This window comes from Rhamphochromis sp. 'chilingali', assembly GCF_963969265.1.
Source record: "Rhamphochromis sp. 'chilingali' genome assembly, chromosome: 13".
Classification (NCBI taxonomy): Eukaryota; Metazoa; Chordata; class Actinopteri; order Cichliformes; family Cichlidae; genus Rhamphochromis; species Rhamphochromis sp. 'chilingali'.
In genome coordinates this window covers 14,355,647-14,375,655 of record NC_137940.1, presented here as the reverse complement: position 1 = coordinate 14,375,655, position 20,009 = coordinate 14,355,647, and the positions used below count along the sequence as shown (strand labels likewise).

The 20,009-nt window shown below is 41.5% G+C and overlaps 1 long non-coding RNA gene across 1 annotated transcript; it reads right to left on the bottom strand.

The window, feature by feature from the left end:
* Nucleotides 1-847: 847 nt before the first annotated feature.
* Nucleotides 848-5,237, bottom strand: LOC308409263. Its single transcript, XR_013973992.1, has 3 exons — nucleotides 5,151-5,237; nucleotides 5,018-5,072; nucleotides 848-1,709 (listed from the first exon to the last, which is right to left on the bottom strand). It is a non-coding gene; the product is annotated as an uncharacterized lncRNA (long non-coding RNA).
* Nucleotides 5,238-20,009: the final 14,772 nt, after the last annotated feature.

Here is a 20,009-nt window from a genome sequence, read left to right as displayed (position 1 = left end):
CCACCACTTGCTAATGTTACTGAATCTGTGGAAGCTCCGCGATAGGCTCGTTACTCGTTACTTCGTGTGGTGGCTATCTAAATCCCAGTAACGACTAACGCGTTCCTGATTTTGGCATAATAACTAGTTACCACAATAATAACGTAGTTACTGTAACGCGTTACTTAATAACGCGTTAGTCCCAACACTGGGGAGACGTGGACATAAATACACAGAAGGAAGTGGGAGCACACAGGGAACACAGCTGACAGCAAACAGAACAAGACTCATATTGACGGGAGACTGTCAAAGTAAAACAGGAAGTACACAGAGGTGCAGACAGGAGGAGAGCGAAAGCACGGGGAGAGCACAGACATAACGGGCTGGGGAAAACATGGAATAAAACACAAGTAGGGGAGACGAGGGCTCACCGATACACAGAGGGGCACACGGGGTAAAGTGACATGGGGAAATCAAATGAGGAACATTTTAACAGAACCCCCTAGGAACGAAGGCATAAATAAAGAACAAAATACAAAACACGAAAACTACGAATGCTGGGCCAACATGGCCCAAGTGTACACATCTTCAGTCAGTATTGAATATCAGCATTTCCATGTTCATTTGTGGACATGAACTTTGCCTGAACTTCAAGCTGTAATATAAAAACACTTCAAGTATGTCTTTTATCCTGTCTTCCTTCTCTCACCCCAACCAGTCGCAGCAGATGGCCGCCCCTCCCTGAGCCTAGTTCAGCCGGAGGTTTCTTCCTGTTAAAAGGGAGTTTTTCCTTCCCACTGTCGCCAAAGTGCTTGCTCATAGTGGGTCATATGATTGTTGGGTTTTTCTCTATGAAGCACCTTGAGGCGACTTTGGTTGTGATTTGGCGCTATATAAATAAAATTGAATTGAATTCATGTACCATTTTATTAAATCTACTATAGTAGTCAAAAGGCACAGGAAGTCTCAAGATGAAACTCATCTACAAACAACATGTGACAGAAGCTATCTGACATGTGAAGATCAGCTGAAACAAGCAAGCTGCATTATAAATACCGAAAGAAAGAAAATAGAGCTTTTGTAGATTTTCTTGAACTCCTCTTTGTATCCTGTCCCAAGGCACACTGACATGAGAGAGGTTCATCTGGCGAGAAGGAGTGGCTTCATGTCTCCCTTTAGGTTTCAGTTGACAGGGCTTTCAACAGACTGCTGGGATTACATAGTGACAGTAGAAGGAGACAGCAGTAATTCAAGTGGAATCAAGAATATCCTGTAAACGTGTGCGCTCACTGTCAACAATCAGTCTGCCAATACAGATTTGTTGTGTGTGTTCAATGATGGACATTAAAATGAGAAAACCAGCTCTGAATTGTTGCTATCTGAATTAGCTGTGTTGTCCAGCTTTGTATCCCTACCCCCATCCTACCTCTAAAACACAGAAACGCAGATACATATACACATTTCCCTTTCTCCTCCTTACACTTCTCTCTTCTCTAATTTACAGGGACTGTGAGCAGCATACAAATACAGCTCCTGACAAAGCATCTTGTTTTCTTGTTTCCGCTTCTTTTGCCCTGTCAGGTTCTTCTCGTGCTGTTTCCTCTTTTCATTCCTCTGCTTTAATCTGCATTGTCGCAGTGATGACTTGTGCCGTGTTGCATCAATCTTTGCTGCTCTCCCTCTCTTTCCTGCTCCTCTCTGTCTCCTCTCCTCAAACTGCTAGTGCCACCCTGTGGTGAGGAAAAGATGAGAGAGTTCAGGATCAAATCAAAGGTGTTTTGGGATTGACTTTTACATTAATACAGAGAAAAATTAAAAGCAAATTGTCAAGTCACACAGTTTAGATACATTTTTTTCTGGTTTGTCAAAAAACACTTGTCTATGTTCTCTGTCTAAAAAAAGAGAAAGAAATCTTAAGCAGTCTAGCCCTTTAAATCGTTCCACTGATGGCCGGCTTGGTCATGTTGGTGCTTTCAGGAAATGTCTGCTCAGGTGATCAGACACTGAATTCACATTATATGAGAGACGCTAAAGATGGGAATTAGCATGTAATTCTAGCTAGTGAAATGTTACTTCAGCATGTGACATAACAGGTTTCACTGAATTAGCAAAAAAGAAAAAAAAAAACTGTGCTGAATCTGTTGTCTGCAGTTTGCTGTAAGACAGATTCCTTTCTTTGACTTTAATAAATACCTACAGCGTCCTATGCACCTTTGAACAAAATAAAGAGAATAAAGAGTAGGTCCAGTGCTCCTTGTCAGTAACAAAAACTGTACTGGTTCTCTTAAATCCTGGACTGCTCTACCTTGGCACAGATCTTCCAGTGGAGGCTGAGAATTGTGATCTCTGAAACTGTAACACACTCTCTGCCCCCCCCCCCCCTTCTTAAAAAAGCAGAACCACTGCCTTGAACAGCTACCTCAGTGACCTCACCCCCGTTTATGGCCAAGACACCTCTCATGCCCAGACCCTTCTTCCTCTATTGAAGGCACATCAATTGAATTACAAAATCCTCAAAACATTTTTTCCCACTACCTGACTAAACCTCGGTCAGAAGCACTGGTTTTTATAATATCAATATTTTTGAAATCAAGTAACACGCTTCAGCTCCATCCGTCTTATTTAAATTGCTAAATATTACTAAAATGCCATCTGCTGTATTTTCACTTTGTAGTGTAGTGTACAGTTATCATAGTATCCTTACCTGGTATAAAAGGTCTATGGTATTCTAATGAGATTCAAGTTTTGATGTCACAGACTGTGTGGCAGCTGTATTGAGTTTAATTAAAACAGCACTGCTAGCAGGCAGTTAATTTACATTCAAGAAGACAGGAAACATGTCAGTCACAAAAGGTCAGGACTTCAATATTAGCTTTTTTTTTTCAAAGAGCAAAAGTGATTTCAATCTAGCCTTCCGATTCCTTCTGTTGATGACACTTGGTCATTTTAGTGCTTCCAGTCCATGTCTTCTCCGTTGACAGGACACTATTCCACGAAAGATCACTTGGGAATTGACAAGCAGTTCAAGCTAGTTTTAAATCAATTTAAATTCTCTTTTCCATTTGTTACAGCTCTTGCAAGGCCTCCTCCTGAAGGTGCCTGTGTGGGCGTGTCCTTCAATCTCTTCTGTCTGAGGTACCGCCTTTTTCTTTGACACAGCTGACTCACATCAGTAATTAAAGGGATTTAAGCCCAGGGACAGGTGAGCTGTTTAATCAAATTATTCAGTGAGCCTGAATTCTCTTTGGATGGCATCTTGGAAGACATGACTCCTATCAGGGGTTTCATCATAGGAAAAAGGTGATGACTCTGAAGAACTTTGTATTGATCTATGGTGACCCTTTGCTCTTAAGGGACAAGTGGAACTAAAATATCTCAGCAAAATGCAACCACAGTACAACAGAGACAGATCTCCTTGGTGTAAGGGTTAAGGTTTTTTCCTTTAATTTATCATCCATCCATTTTGGCTTATACTGCTCCTTGAAGCAAACCATAGTGACCAGGGTTTCCTTCCTGTGTTATGTATGTAGGCATATTATGACAGGTCCATTCATAATTAATACAGTTACAACTCACTTCATTGTCTGAGTTTCCAAGTTTCTGCTTTATTACACATGTCATTTGGGTTAATTGGTCAAGGCTTGATAAATATTAGTTTAACAAATGATTTTTCTTCACCTGACAATTAACTCAACTTTGCCAGTGGCAAGCTCATTAATATTGAACATATGATGTTTTAAAATAGTTATTTTTGCTAGCTTAGTAATGGATTGTGAGGCAGTCCTCCTTTATCCTTTTTCAACAGCAATATCTTTTACAATAACTAATTAAGAGCAAAATTATTTACATACCAGTAACTAACTGCTTCTATGCACCATCTTTGTGTACCCTTTCCCGCCCAGGCTTCTAGACTTCTGATTGGCCAACATTTCTACCCAGTTAGGATTACATCGCCACCTGTTGCTTTGGCATGTTCTTGACAGCGTTTGACTTTGTTTTTTGCGATTACGTGTGGACGAGATTCTTTTTAACAAAACGGAAAATCTGTTTACAAACATACCCGCGTACGTGTGGTCACAGCCTAATTGCCAGTTTTAGGTCAAACTCTGCTTACACTGTTTCACAACTCTCCCTCCCATACAGTTTCTAATGGCAGACATCAGGTTAGCAAAAGTCCAAGGCATCACAAAGGGGCTTCACTAACCAATGGGTGATGCCACTGTGGCTGCATCCATCTTTTATACTTCGTATGGAGGTGATAAAAGTTGTTCCCTTTGAATTTAATATTTTTGCTTCCTCCTCTCTACCTCTATGTCGCGAGTAAAAGCCACCAAGTAACCGCTAAGGGCCTCTATACTACTCTTACAAACTTTCAGGCCCAAAGCTCTTACAGGAATAAGCCCAGAATAAACGGAACAAGAGGGTCAATATCAGTCAGGTTAAAATTTATTATTTTAAAGGAAAACAAAGGGCTTGCAAAAGGCCTCAAACATCAAAATGGAAAAGGTCACTAACGACCACAATATAGTCTTATTGGTCCAACCTGTCAGCAATGCAACTATCACCTGAGGGCTTGCTCTCCCTCGGCGGTCCCAGATGCTCGTTGCTTTAAGAGAAACAAATCCACCCCAAATAAATACGAGCCCAACAGAACACATATCGCATGCACTAAGTGTTCAAGTTCAGGCAATAATTGGTGGCACTAAAAATCACTCTTAAAACGTATTCACCGCAAATCCACACGGAGCACCTCTAAAAGACCTAATTCCCGTAACGTAAGTGCCCAGCTCAGGGATTGCACATTGTCTGACTAATATTGCACCAGCCCATTGGAAATAAAAACAAACCCAGCATAAAAAAAACCCAAACAGTTTTAACTACTCTAAAACCAACTTGGGAGAAAATCGCAACAAAAAAGAGAAAAAACAGTGACAAATTCACGTGTGCAGCCTGTCCTGTAGGAGGCAATACAATATAAATTAGATTGTAGTGCATAAATATACTTTTTTATAATGTCAAATATATTATGTTAACATACCTCTAGCAGACAACTGTGTTTGCTGCACGCATGGCTTGTCTTCTAAAAAACACTACTAGAAACATAAAATACAATAACCATCAAATACATTTCAACAAATTTACAAAAGCACTAAAAGAAAAACAGCCTGTACCTCAAACCTCTGCTGTAGAGGTTTAAAACAACCGTTTGTGTAGAAGACAAAACTTCTCAGGCGCTTCACCTACTCACACAACCATTGTTCACAGCCAAATGAGAGAAGAAGAGCACCTGCTGCTACTTCCTCTTTTATACCCTCCCTTGGGTCCCTTGGGTCCCCTGGGTCCTAAAGCCTTCCCTATTACATCTATTTTTATGCACACTGCCAGATTTTGGGGAGCCTGTTAACATTCTGACAATCCTTTAATCTCTATAATGTAACAGAAATCCATAACTTTGATCTTCCCTCTAGCCCTATTCTCTTATTAAGAGATTTTGAACTGACCTGAATACAGAAAATAATTAAATTTAAAGAGTACAAAACGAAAGGCAGACTTCACCATTTCTGAGTAGTCAGTGGCTTGAAAGACTAAAAAAACAAAAACAAACTGGACACGCTGAACACATTGGACATTATGATGGAGTATCACAAAGGATATCATGTAGTTTGACCACAAACTGCAACACAAATATTTTCTGATTACTCAAACAGGGATCCGCACCAGCTGTTGAATTAAAGGATTATGGGAGCATAAACAGACAGTCCAGAACATGCTGTTGTGAATCACGTACACAAAAAAGCACAAAGATGCTCTCTGTACTTTTATACCGGTTTGAGATCAAAACTTCATGGTGTGAAGTTCCCTGTAAAGTTGGCTGAATGTGGTAATTCTACTAATAATGACCTATTTTGAATTTTACAACAATCATTCTATATAGAGTAGAAAAGGGAAAGGATAACGTTCTCCTGAATATGTATGTGAAACATCTTTCTTATCATTAGGGAGCGGTTTTAATATGAGTCGAGAGAGGAGACCTTAAAACTACTTTTAAATTTGGTGTTGAAAAATTGGCTACTTCACTGTAATGACTGCTTAAACAAGAGGACAAGATAAACAAAAAAGCTTTCTATGATTATGGGCTAAACAAAGAGGGAGGGAGAAAGCAAATATAGTGTATAATGGATGGTCGGATGTCTGTGAGCTCTTTGGATGAAGCATTTAAAAAGAAGAAATTCAGTGCGTGCTCTCTCTTCATGTGAGACAGAGTAAATAAGATAAATCCCTCAGCTGCTCTTTTCTGGATAAAAGCAGAATATTAAAAACTAAAACATGCAGCTAAAAGTGTCTGATGGCATTATGAGGAAACTTGGTGGTGGAATGAGGAAGTACAGGGAAGCATTCAACGGAAGAGGGTGGCAAACAGGAGCACTGGGAGACAGTGATAGTTTTAACATTCAGTTCAACTCAGTTCAGTTTTATTTATACACATAAATAAATTCACAGCAACAGTTGCCTCAAGGCACTTTATATAGTAAAGTAGACCCTACAATAATACATACACAGAGAAACCCAGTAATCATATGACACCCCTATGAGCAAGCACTTTGGCAAAAGCGTGAAGGAAAAACTCCCGCAGAACCAGGTTCGGGGAGGGGCGGCCATTTGTCATGAAGGCTTGAGGTGAGGGGAGGAAGACGGGACAAAAGACATGCTGTGGAAGAGAGACAGGGATTAATAACAAGTGTAATTCAATGCAGCGAGGTCTATAAACATATAGTGACGAGAAAGGTGACTGAAGAAGAACTACTCAATGCATCATCCATTCAGGGCGACCTGATGCAGCCCTATATGTTTTAGCAAAAAGGAAAGTTTTAAGCCTAATCTTAAAAGTAGCGATAGCGTCTGTCTCCCGAATCCAAACTGGAAGCTGGTTCCACAGAAGAGGGGCCTGAAAACTGAAGGCTCTCCCTCCCATTCTACTTTCAAATACTCTAGGAACAACAAGTAGGCCTGCAGTGCAAGAGCGAAGTGCTCTAATAGGGTGATATGGTACTACAAGGTCATTAAGACAAGATGGGGCCTGATTATTTAAGACCTTGTATGCGAGGAGCAGGTTTTTGAATTCAATTCTGGATTTAACAGGAAGCCAATGAAGGGAAGCCAAAACAGGAGAAATCTGCTCTCTCTTTCTAGTCCCTGTCAGGACTCTTGCTGCAGCATTTTGGATTAGCTGAAGGCTTTTCAGCGAGTTTTTAGGACTTCCTGATAATAATGAATTACAGTAGTCCAGCCTGGAAGTAATAAATGCATGAACTAGTTTTTCAGCGTCACTCTGAGACAGGATATTTTTATTTTTAGAGATGTTGCGCAAGTGGAAGAAAGCTTACATATTTGTTTAATATGTGCATTGAAGGACATCCTATTCAAGGTTCCTCACAGCGTTACTGGAGGCCAAGGTAATGCCATCCAGAGTAAGAATATAGTTAGTTACCATATTTCTAAGATTTTGAGGGCCGAGTACAATAACCTCAGTTTCACCTGAATTTAGAAGCAGAAAGTTAGAACTACCTGTGTTACTTGGCTTCATGGATAGATAGTGCTGGGTGTCATCTGCATAGCAGTGAAAATGTAAACTATGTCTTCTGATGATGCTGCCTAAGGGAAGCATGTATAATGTAAACAGAATTGGTCCTAGCACTGAACCCTGTGGAACTCCATAATTAACCTCAGTGTGTGAAGAGGACTCTCCATTTACATGGACAACTTGGAGTCTATTAGATAGATATGATACAAACCACTGCAGTGCAGTACCTGTAATACCTACAGCATGTTCTAATTGCTCTAATGGAATAGTATGGTTGACAGTATCGAACGCTGCACTGAGGTCTAGCAGGACAAGCACAGAGATGAGTCCACTGTCAGAGGCCATAAGAAGATCATTTGTAACCTTCACTAAAGCTGTTTCTGTGCTGTGATGAGCTCTGAAACCTGACTGAAACTCTTCAAATAAGCCATTCCTCTGCAGATGATCTGTTAGCTGTTTGACAACTACTCTTTCAAGGATTTTTCAAGATCAAACTTTGATTTAGTTTTAATAATAGACTTTTGACTAAAACGTCATTTTGTTTTAGTCAAAATTTAGGCATCTAAATTCCCTTAGCTTTAGTCAACAAAATATCATAGGATCATAGTGGATTAAATCTAAAGGTGATTCAGTTGACTAAAACATGAAGTATAAAAGGTAATACATTTTTCAAAGTCTTTTCATATTTGAAACAAAAAATCTTTATTTATCTGGTCTTTCTTTTTTAGGCATTAACATCTCAAAAAACAAAAATAACATAACACTGACTTGCTTTCATTATGTAAGATACACATTGTTCATAAAGTGCACGTGGCATTCTTCATAAACCTAAATACCGTGAAAGCTGTTGTGCCATTAGTCCAAGCAAACCCAGAAATAAAAAACAAATGGACTATCAATAAATAACTATTTATTGTTGATTATTTAAAAAGCTGAAACTCTCAAAAATATTCAAATAAGAAGTGTCTGGTTAATGCCATCAGACCTGCTCTTGCTACATAATTGGTGAAGCTTTTATGTAGTATAAAAATTTAAAAACTGTATTCTCTGTAATTCACTGTTCACTATTTCAAATGAAAGACTTAATGCCATTTTTAAACTAATATCAAGAAAAACTTTTGAGTAGTAGATGGAGCTGAAAACACTCCAACCAAAAGCCCTGTTCCTGTGTCACAAGTGATGGGCTGTAAATGCTCTTCCTTATACTTTCTGAGTTGCTGTGTCACGCTGCTTGTAGAGGCCCTCTGTTTGGGCTATCTGGTTCCTCTAGTTCTTTTGTATTGTTCTCTCCAATATCTTCAGACTGATCTTCCTGTTGTAAGTGTGACTGACTCGACTGGACACACATTCTTCTGTCTGTTTCTGCAGTTCTTGATTACTGTCATCAGACACATCAGCAAGTGTTTCACACGCTTCGGGGTTGACGAATAAGGCAGCTGCTACAAGTGGTGAGAACTTTTCATCAAATACAAATAAATAACTAATCAAGTGACTTCAGCTCTGGAAACTCACTAGGGAGCAAGCTCTCCCATTCCATGTTGTTTGAGATTTGGGAGGTTAAGTGTTTTACTTTGAAGTGTCGTGCAATTATGCAAAATGTGTTTGACCAGCCTGTAGGCCAGTTGATTTTAACAGCAAGGCTATATTGTGTTGCACCAGAGGACTTCTGAAAGAGCTTCACCGCTGACCTATCTCTGTCATAGACTCTATCAAGACCTGCCTTCTGTATCATGTGGATGATGAGCTGTAAGGTGCCCAACATATATGGTGTCCATTCAATATATATGTCAATATGATGGTACCCCAAAAAATGAACCCAGATAAATAACCGTGAGTAAGAAAATCTTAATTTTAGAAATAAATTTATACCTTTTAAAATTTTTGAATTGCTGCTTGAGTCATTTTCTGGATTGTATTGCTTTTATTTTATCTTGTTTATATCCTGTTTTACATTGATGCTTTTGAACTGATGTTTTGAATCATTCCTGTAATGTTACAAATTTTTCCCTGTTGTGAGATTAATAGTTCATTAACAATATATTTTTTCTTTTTTTTTAAACTATCACCTTATCTTAGAGGATTAGGAGGAAGGACACAGTCCCTAACTTCATTCTTATCTATGCAATCACTATGTGTCATGTAAAAAAAAATTTTTTCATAGCTCATTGCAGGTCATCAGTTTCAGGGTCACTTTCCATCCTGGGGGAGTCTTTTGAACACCACCTCAGAGTTGGTTTATTCTCCTTCTGGTTTGGTGTGTTTAAAAGTTGCCACCAAAGTACTTTCATTATCTGTTGTTGTGATGATCTTCTCATTTGCTTTCCTCCAGTATTACATACATATATCTGCAGATGGTTGATTGACTGTGCACTGTGGGGGTTGAGCTACTTGTTCAAGTACCAACAATATATGTTCTGGTTTTGTGTTTAAACACTATTAACACTGACATGGTCCACATGTCAGTGTTAATAGATACTCTCCAGGCTGAAGCTAATATCTTTCTGATTTTTTCTCATTCGCCATCAGAATGTTTGTCTATCAGCTTATTTTAGTTTTCAGCTTCCTGTCTACCGTCCCCATTATAAGACCAAAGTCCTCATCTTCAACAGTAGTGATTGGCTATCCTGTACACTCAATCCATTTTACTAGAGCCTCCCCCTTGGTCTGTAGTTCACTAGGTCACTTTTATATTTTCCTGTTATGTTATCTATGTATATGTTATCTGTATGCAACACTGGCACTGACATTGATTTCACTGATATTCTCCTGGTTCAACAAAAATGAAACTGCAATAAATGTTAGAGACATTTTTTGGAAATTTAGAAAACAAATTCAGCAGTGGGTCTAATAATAATTCTCCCTCATCAGTAACCTGTTATCTTATTAAATGTTTTGGTGTGCTTGGGAAAATAAAGGCTTTACCCTGAGATATCTTGGGGTTACTTTACACCTAATATTGCATAACATAGTGCTGATTACATCTTGTGAACATCTGCTCTGAAAGTCAATGGTGCAAATTGGGTTGTACACCCGACCCAACAAGGACAAATTAAACACAGAGGGGACAGTGTCAGATTCCAGCTTGTCCAGTGCACTGGAAACAAAAAGTGTCTCTTCCACACAGCTATAATGTTGGGGTTTGAAGAGCACTTTATAAATGAGGACTAACAGGTGGATTCTCCCATTTCAGTGCAGCGAGCCTACAGTGAAGAACTATACTGCTTAAGAGGAAGAGTAAAAGTGGACAGTAGATGCTCAGTGGTGGAGAGTACCTCTCTGCCGCAATGCATATAGTGTTTCATGTTCACCTTGATAAACAGGGGTTGATAGAGGAGTGTCAGAAATCCTTCCTGAATTTCCTCCATATTTATAAAAGAGAGCTGTATTCTTCCCTTGATAAATTGAGATAGACTGTAGAGTGTCTACAGGCTTGTCTCAGCTTCCAGTGGTCATAGCTTTCAAGGTTTTTTTTTTTTTTAATTCCAAGCTCCTGCAGTGCAAATAGTGTAGTTTGTTACAGAGCTAGTCCCTCCTTGTCTGTATGTGTTTCTTCATTTTGATATTAGCAGGTTTTTTGTCACAGACCCTCCTGCTGGGAATTTAAGTGGGAGCAAAATGTTAATGGTGAGAGAAATTTTGTGTCAGCCTGCTATTTAAAAAAAAAAAGCAGGGATTGTAATGTAATCATTAGCATTAACATTTAGAGTGGAAACAAAGCAGACCCCTGTCACTTCAGGTGACATTCTCAAACTTTTGATGGCTCACTCACTTTCTAACAATCATTACTACTCAGCAGCAGTAATCACTGAATATTGTTTACTTTCTTCCCGAGTTGTTTTTGACAACAGGTTCAATACGGGGACACACGTGTCCAGTGTTCTCAATCTATTTACATACATGCAGGTGTCCCTGCAGTGGATTTTAACAGCAAATTGATTTAGCCTGTCTTTTTCAATCACAGTAATCTAAACTCTCTCTGCGCAAAGAAAACAATTAAAACAAATGAGATCACAATTAAGACAATTACAACTAACGATTACCAGTAATGATTGCTAACGGAGAGCGTCAGAGTGGAGTTAGTACTACAGCAGATGTAGGCGATGAGGATGAAGGGAATGAAATACCACTGGAAGACAGGAAGCCATTAGAATGTATGAAGTATAATAATGTCACCGCAGTTTATCTTATCTGTACTGCATCAGGTGGCATAATTCACCATTAAAAAAACTATACCTGTGACACTGTACAGCTGAGAGTATAACACTGGGGTGGTTTGGCAATTAGCTGATATAATTTCTTCTTTCTGAATAGCCAAAACCATAAATCCCAAGTTTTAACTGAATTCATTACATTCTTTGCCTATTGTGTGTTACAGCCACACAGCAACAGATGCATGCAATGCATTAAAACCTGCAAGTTATATTACATGAAAACATCATATTACAGTTTAGGAAATGTACTTTAAGCTAAATCATTCATCATTGTACAGGCATAAGAGGCATAACAATATGAAAAGTCACAGGTGACGTGAATAATGGATTATCTGGCACCCACTAACAGGTGCCACCTATCTTGGCACCTGTTAGTGGGTGAGATATATTATGGAGCAACATTCTGTCCTCAAAGTTGATATTAGAAACAGGAAAAAGGTCAGAACATCTCCCAAACGTGTGAACCAACGACAGGGTCATTGTCAGCCGAGGCTCACTGATGCGTGTAGGCTGGTGTGGAGGCTGCCCCGTGTGGTTCGATCCAATAGACGAGCTACTGTAGCTCAAACTGCCCCCAAATTGAATGATGGATCTGAAAGAAAGATGTTAGAATACACTGCAATATGTTGCATATGGGACAGCATAGTCACAGATTAGTCAGGGTGCCCATGCTGACCCCTGTCCACTGATGAAAGCACCAACACTGGGCATGTGAGCATTAGAACTACTGGTACACTTTTATTTACAAAGCTATGCTTGGATTGCTGCCTCCTTATATTTGTACTTTGGTCACAAGGACAAATAGTGGTTCTTACTCCTTGCGCTCAAATGATCAGCTGCTGTTGTCTGTTCCCCTTGTCCGCACAGAGCTGGGTAAGAAAGCCTTTGTCCACTCTGCGCCTTTTTCATGGAACATGTTACAGAAAGACTGGAAACTAACTGAATTGTTGTCTTTAAATGTTTTTAAAACTAAACTCAAAGGCCTACAGGCTGCCTCAATAATGTGTAATTGTTTTGTGTAATTTTAACTTTGTTTGTTCGTATGTATTTGTCTTGAAATGTGCTGCCTCTTGGCCAGGACTCCCTTGAAAAAGAGGTCTTTGATCTCAACGGGACATTCCTGGTTAAATAAAGGTTAAATAAAAAAAAAAATAAAAAAAAGAACTAGACCACAGTGAAATGGAAGAAGCTGTCCCTGTCAAATGAATCATGTTTTCTTTTACATCACATGGATGAACAGGTATGTGTACATCACTTACTTGGGGAACTTCAATCTCCATATTAAACACATATGTAGGACTGCTTTCTTCCATTTGCACAATAGAGTTAGTATAATTAGTTAATGCATTTATTAATTCTAGGCTGGACTACTGTAATTTGTGATTATCACAAAGTCCTCAAGACTCCCTGAAAAGCCTTCAATTGATGCACTATTTCTTCTTCAGTCACCTTTCTCACTCACTATGTGTTTATACACCTCTCTGCATTTAACCATTACTTATTATTAATCTCTGACTCTCATCCTCAGTGTGTCTTACTCCCTGTACCTCAACTGGTCGTAGCAGATGGCTGCCCTTCCCTGAGCCTGGTTCTGGTGGCGGTTTCTTCCTTTTAAAAGGGAGTTTTTCCTTCCCGCTGTCGCCAAACAGCTTGCTCATGGGGATCATCTGATTGTTGGGATTTTTGTAGAGTCTAACAATATCCAATATATGCTTTGGTGCCATCAAAATTCCAAATTCCCCAGATCTCAATCCAATTGAGCATCTGTGGGAAGAATGTATGTTTGTCTGTGTTCAGATACTCTTTCTTATCCTGCACAGAAGTGTTGAGAGCTACAACTATTCAAAAGCTTCCATATAATTTGATATAGTAGGTGGACACCACTCCATTAATCAAGCACTACATTAAATTGAAGACTTATGCAGTAGCTGCAGTAATGTGGTCTTTGTACAGAAGTGTGATTACACATTCTTAGTCAAATACCTACACAAACATACAAAATCAGGGTACCACAAAACAAACACAAGAGGTTGAGGGTTTCACAGATGACAGTTATTCACAAAGCAAAATCTGCTTTGTGTTAGAAAGCATTCACCTCATGACATCAACATGATGGCCGGTAACCTTTCATAGAAGATGTTTTCAAGTTTTGAAGGAATGGGTTCGTAAATATAGTTTGTTTGACTCTCTACCACAGTGCCTCTGAGACAGAATACTGAATCTGTTCAAACAGAAAATCTTGGTGTGTAACATAAAACTACATTTTTGCAGTTTGAGGATGTGTCTGAGTCAGGGACCGTTGTTTTAGAGATAAAGGTAACAGAATTTTTTCTAGTTATTGAGCTTACAAATAGGATCAAACAGGTAAGAGTAGAGAATGTTTTGGTTGCGAACTGTAATGTACAACACAAACTAACTGTCATGATCCTGGGTCCTTTTGACCCAGCGTTTTGTGTTTTCTCTTCGCGATTTTGGTTCTGTTCTTCCTCTGGTTAGTGTTTACTCTGTTCTGCCCGTGTGTTCCTGTATCTAGTCTGCGTTTCTTAGTTTGTGTCCTTTCATGTGTAAGTTCCTGTTTTATTGTGAAGGTCGGTGTCTTATGTGAGTGTTTTCAGTTTGCCTCCCTAGTCTCGTCATGTTAATTACTCCCAGCTGTGTTCCCACCTGTATGTAATCCCCCTGTGTTCTCTGAGTGTATTTAAGTTGTGTCTTCTGTCATAGTAGTTGCTGGTTCGTCTGTGTTGTTTCCCCTCGGTCTCCCTGTATGTATTTCCCCGGACCTCCCTGCACCGTCATTCCTGGTTTGTGTTGTTAGTTTACCCAGTTTAGGTTTCGGTTTCATGTTCACACCCCGTTGCTGTTTGTACCCACTGCTGTAAATAAACACTCACCTGCACCAGAGCTGCTGCCTTTTGGGTCCTTACTACAAATCCACACGGCTTGCCCCGCAGACCGTGACAGAACGAACCAGCCCCCATGGACCCAGCGGCAGTCAATCCGTCCGAGGAGCTCCAGGATGACATCGGCTACAATGTGGAGATCCTCCTCGGGCTGTGGCTGGAGAATCCTCCGTACGAGCTTCACCGCGCCGTGGAAGGTCGGCTACAACGTCTCTTTTCCGGCCTGCCATGGCTACTGAATTCACTTCCTCCGACCATACAGGCTTTTCTCCGGCACACACCTCACCTTCTCTCAGCCACTCCTGCCTCGCTGCCCGACTCGCCGGATGTGATCTTGCCCGGCCCGTCGGAGCCATCTGCGGGGAGGAAGCGCCGATCGCGCCGCAAGCGCGCCACCCCACAGCCGGACGTTCGGGCTTCTAAATCGCCGGCTGTGGTGAGTGAGGACTCTTTTTCATTTTCAGACTGCATGACTGTTCATTCAGGGGCTGCGTTTTGTGTGGCGGATGTCAACGCGAGCTGCTTATCGCCTGTGCAGCTACCGGCAGCTCGGTTAGCTCCCCCGCAGCCACTCTCAGCTCAGTTAGCTCCCCCGCAGCCATTTTCAGCTCAGTCTCCTGTGCCTCCTTCAGCTCAGTCTCCTGTGCCTCCTTCAGCTCAGTCTCCTGTGCCTCCTTCAGCTCAGTCTCCTGTGCCTCCTTCAGCTCAGTCTCCTGTGCCTCCTTCAGCTCAGTCTCCTGTGCCTCCTTCAGCTCAGTCTCCTGTGCCTCCTTCAGCTCAGTCTCCTGTGCCTCCTTCAGCTCAGTCTCCTGTGCCTCCTTCAGCTCAGTCTCCTGTGCCTCCTTCAGCTCAGTCTCCTGTGCCTCCTTCAGTTCAGTCTCCAGTGTCCCCTTCAGTTCAGTCTCCAGTGTCCCCTTCAGTTCAGTCTCCAGTGTCCCCTTCAGTTCAGTCTCCAGTGCCCCCTGTAGCGCAGGCCCCAGTAGCTCCAGTGCCGCCTGTAGCGCAGGCCCCAGTAGCTCCAGTGCCCCCGCTACCCGTAGCTCTGGCTCCAGCAGTACCGGTTCCACTCATTCACTCCATGCAGGGAGAAAATTTAAGGTCCAGTCAGGGAGTTTCTCGCGCTTTAGCTGCTTCAGGCACCGTTCTGCACTCCAGGGCTTCCCCAGAGGCTAGGTCTCAGTCCCCAGCTGATTCTGGACCCCTGAAGATTAAGCAGCCCTCAGAGAACAACTCCGTGTCAGTGCTGTCTGAGCAGGGCCAGTGCTCAGCACAGCACCCATTGCCTTCATGTCTGCCAGAGGACTCCATGCCTGCTGGCTTTGTGATGGCTTCTGCTGGAGGGTCCAAGGGGCCCGTCCAGCCTTCGTCCCGTGTCTCCGCTGGAGGGTCCGAGGGACCGCTCCGGCCTTTGTTTCCTGTTTCCGCTGGAGAGTCCGAGGGACCGCTCCGGCCGTTGTCTCCAGTCTCCGCTGGGGGGCCCGAGGAGCCCGTTCAGCCACCTGTCTCAGCTGGAGGGCCCGAGGAGCCCGTCCAGCCACCTGCTGCAGCTTCATCATCATCCTCGCCGGCTGCAGCATCATCATCAGCCTCGTCTGGTCCAGCCTCAGAGCCTTCAGCCTCGCCTGGTCCAGCCTCAGAGCCTTCAGCCTCGCCTGGTCCAGCCTCATCCGAGTCTTCATCCTCGCCTGGTCCAGCCTCATCCGAGTCTTCATCCTCGCCTGGTCCAGCCTCATCCGAGTCTTCATCCTCGCCTGGTCCAGCCTCTGCAGCCTTGCCTGGTCCGGATCACCATCGCCTGAGTGGCCGCCGTTGCCGTCCGCACGGCCGGCCCCCCGAACTGTGTCCACGTCGCCGCCGTTGCCGTCCGCACGGCCGGCCCCCTGAACTGTTTTGGACTCCTGTGCTGTCGGCCCCCTGGCCGGCCCCCTGAACTGTTTTGGACTCCTGTGCTGTCGGCCCCCTGAACTCTTCTGTTTTGGACTCTGTTTTTTCCTGTGTTCTGGTGTGCTTCGTTTCTTTTGGTTTTGGGCTCGTTTTTTGTTTTTCTCTTTTGGCCTTCTGGTGCTCCGGTTTTGTTTTGCTTCGTGCCCTCCTTCCTGGGCCCCCGCCGCCCGCCCTGGTCGGGTTGTTTTCTGTTTTTTCTGGCTGTTTTGTTTCTTGTTGGGCTGTCTGGGGCCAGCCTTTGAGGGGGGGGGTACTGTCATGATCCTGGTCCTTTTGACCCAGCGTTTTGTGTTTTCTCTTCGCGATTTTGGTTCTGTTCTTCCTCTGGTTAGTGTTTACTCTGTTCTGCCCGTGTGTTCCTTTTATCTAGTCTGCGTTTCTTAGTTTGTGTCCTTTCATGTGTAAGTTCCTGTTTTATTGTGAAGGTCGGTGTCTTATGTGAGTGTTTTCTGTTTGCCTCCCTAGTCTCGTCATGTTAATTACTCCCAGCTGTGTTCCCACCTGTATGTAATCCCCCTGTGTTCTCTGAGTGTATTTAAGTTGTCTTCTGTCATAGTAGTTGCTGGTTCGTCTGTGTTGTTTCCCCTCGGTCTCCCTGTATGTATTTCCCCGGACCTCCCTGCACCGTCATTCCTGGTTTGTGTTGTTAGTTTACCCAGTTTCGGTTTCATGTTCACACCCCGTTGCTGTTTGTACCCACTGCTGTAAATAAACACTCACCTGCACCAGAGCTGCCGCCTTTTGGGTCCTTACTACAAATCCACACGGCTTGCCCCGCAGACCGTGACACTAACTTGAAGAAGCACTGTGTCAGGATAAAAGAGAATTTTTGATCTTCCTGAACAGTACTTTTTTCATAATAGGAACAGAAAAGTAGGCAGCAATCCATTTGGACCCCACAAAGTAGTAATCACACACACAAATCTCTCTTTGTCAAACACATACACACAATGAAGGACTTTTTTTTTTTTTTTTTTTTGCCCCCTCCCTTTGTTTTCGTAAAGTCTGCTAAAGCTTTCCAAGCATCGCTGTTTCTTTGAAACTACTTCAAGGCTTTCAACATAATCAGGGTCTTGCTTTCTCTGAGGAAGCCTTAAATGTGCGCGTAGAAATCTGAACCCTACCTACAACCTACATCTTGTTAAGTGTTTGCTCCACTGAACAGTTTATCGTGTGCATTTGGGGTATGCTATGACTTTTTTTTGGTTAAGATTATTTTGGCTTTTTTGTTTCTTGTCTCTTACAATTTACTTTGTTTTTAACCAATCAAAGGCACACCTCCACAAATGGCACTTCCATCCACCCACACATTTACTCTTCTCTTCATTTAAACATTTTCTTTTATTCTTTTTTTCATTGTTTCTAATTTTTTTTTAAAGTATTCTTTTGACTTAAAAGCAACTTTGATGTCGCAATTACTATTATTATGTGGCTTTTACTCAAGCTAGTGAGTGCCTGTTAAGGCACTATTCTGACTGACTAGACATTAATATTAATAATTAATGATTAACAATATTACATTATTAATAGCTAGACTGTTTATTCAGTCTAATAAAATAATGCCAAATAAGCAACTCTTAAAATACAAGTCTGACATTTTTGTTTCTCTTTTAATTGAGGTACATTTTACCCCTTCACTTTGTTATTCTTAAGTATTTCTGTGTTGACATGTTAAATTTCTTACATTTCAAAATTCTCACTAGTGGGTTGCTACAGTCTTCATTACTTAGTCTCTAACTAAATATTACTTTAGTTTTACACTCTCTGCAAACTACTTGCCAAGCGGCAGTGAAACCAAACAATGTCTGTGCTTGCTTTCAAAGTAAAAGTTGCCCCTTTTGAAATGTGTTGTTTGAGGCAAAAAGACAACTTTTACTTTGAAGGTTAACATTATCTGTTTTTGGTTTGCATGACAGTTTTTCAAATTCCACAACAGTTCAGAGAGTAAATGGCAAGTGTTTCCAGTCAAGTCGGTGTACAAGCGGCTACAGAAATTTTCTAGCAAAGCAATCACAAGGTTTTTGGTGCAGCATTCTGTGGGCAGCCGATTTTACCTAGTGACTGCCTGCAACCTCGAGCAACCACTCAGTTGGGAAATGCACATTTTTTTCTTAGCAGCTACTGACTGCCAGATCGTCAGTGCCCAGTATCTTAGGGCCATGTGACTAAGGCCTAAGCTTGCTGAATGCTAATGTCTAAAGTAATGAAAATGAGTAAACAGTTGTGCTGAGTGTAAATGACTATTTTAACTATAAGGAGAATTTGTCTGTGGGTGGGTTTGTGTGTGTACTGTTATATTTGCATGTGTAATACTCTGTGTAATGAGTCCCATTACTTCGTTTAAGTGGAGGCTGTTTAGAGACAACTGTCGGTAATGATGTGTGGTTTACACTGGACAGAAGAATTTAAAACTAAAGTAACAAGTATTGGATATTAATCTTCCATCCACTGGTGTGACTATTTGTGTTGTTTCTTGTTTTGTTTGTTTGTTTTTGTGTAGTGGGGTGTCAGCATCAATCAAAGAGATGCAGTAAAAAAATGTCAGTAAACTGAATTGCCACTGTATGAAATTTTAATCAGCAATCTCTTTGCATTTGTTGTGGATCCACAATGGATAATATTATTCAGCCACTTCTTTCCTCAGCCATTATCGCTATTACCACTGCACTTTACGCCACCATTACAGTCATTGGAATTGTTACATAGTGGGCTACGATGAGAATTTTATAGTTCACTTTCTGTCTGATTGCCATTAGAGTGTCAAGGCTAATTTCGGAAGGCCCTCCCATCATTAATCAAACAGGTATTTGTCTGCTTTTAGTATCTAAGTGTAATACTAATGACTACAAAGAAAAAAAATTGAAAACCCAACATGGTTGTCAGGAAAATGCTGTGATGCCGTTTGGTAGGGGGATCATGGACAGGTCTGGGCTGAGCATTTAAAGACAATCAACATATGTTGATGCATTATGTTGCCATTTGGCAAGGAATAATTCCACCATCAGTAGGTGTTCTCTTTAATTTTGACAGTGCATTTTTCCCAGTTTTATTTCACTTTCCTATCCTTCAAACTTTAAATTATGCAGATAAATGTCTTCAGCACACGATCCAAGTCAATGTTTCCCCTTAAAGGGTCACAGTCTGTCATGCAAAATTTAAGTGTCTAGCTCAATATAGTATCATAGAATTGAGTTTATATAGTACTCCACTTCAGGCACACCTTCCTTAACGTGTTGTTGTGTGTTACGATGTTTCACTCAATTTAGATTTCACAGGTGAATAGTAAATGTTGTTTATTGGGATTGCATGCAGAAAGACACTCGAAAAAAAAAAACTGATACAAGATACTATGCTAAACTACTTCCCAACCACGATCGTAACCTTCCCTCTCTT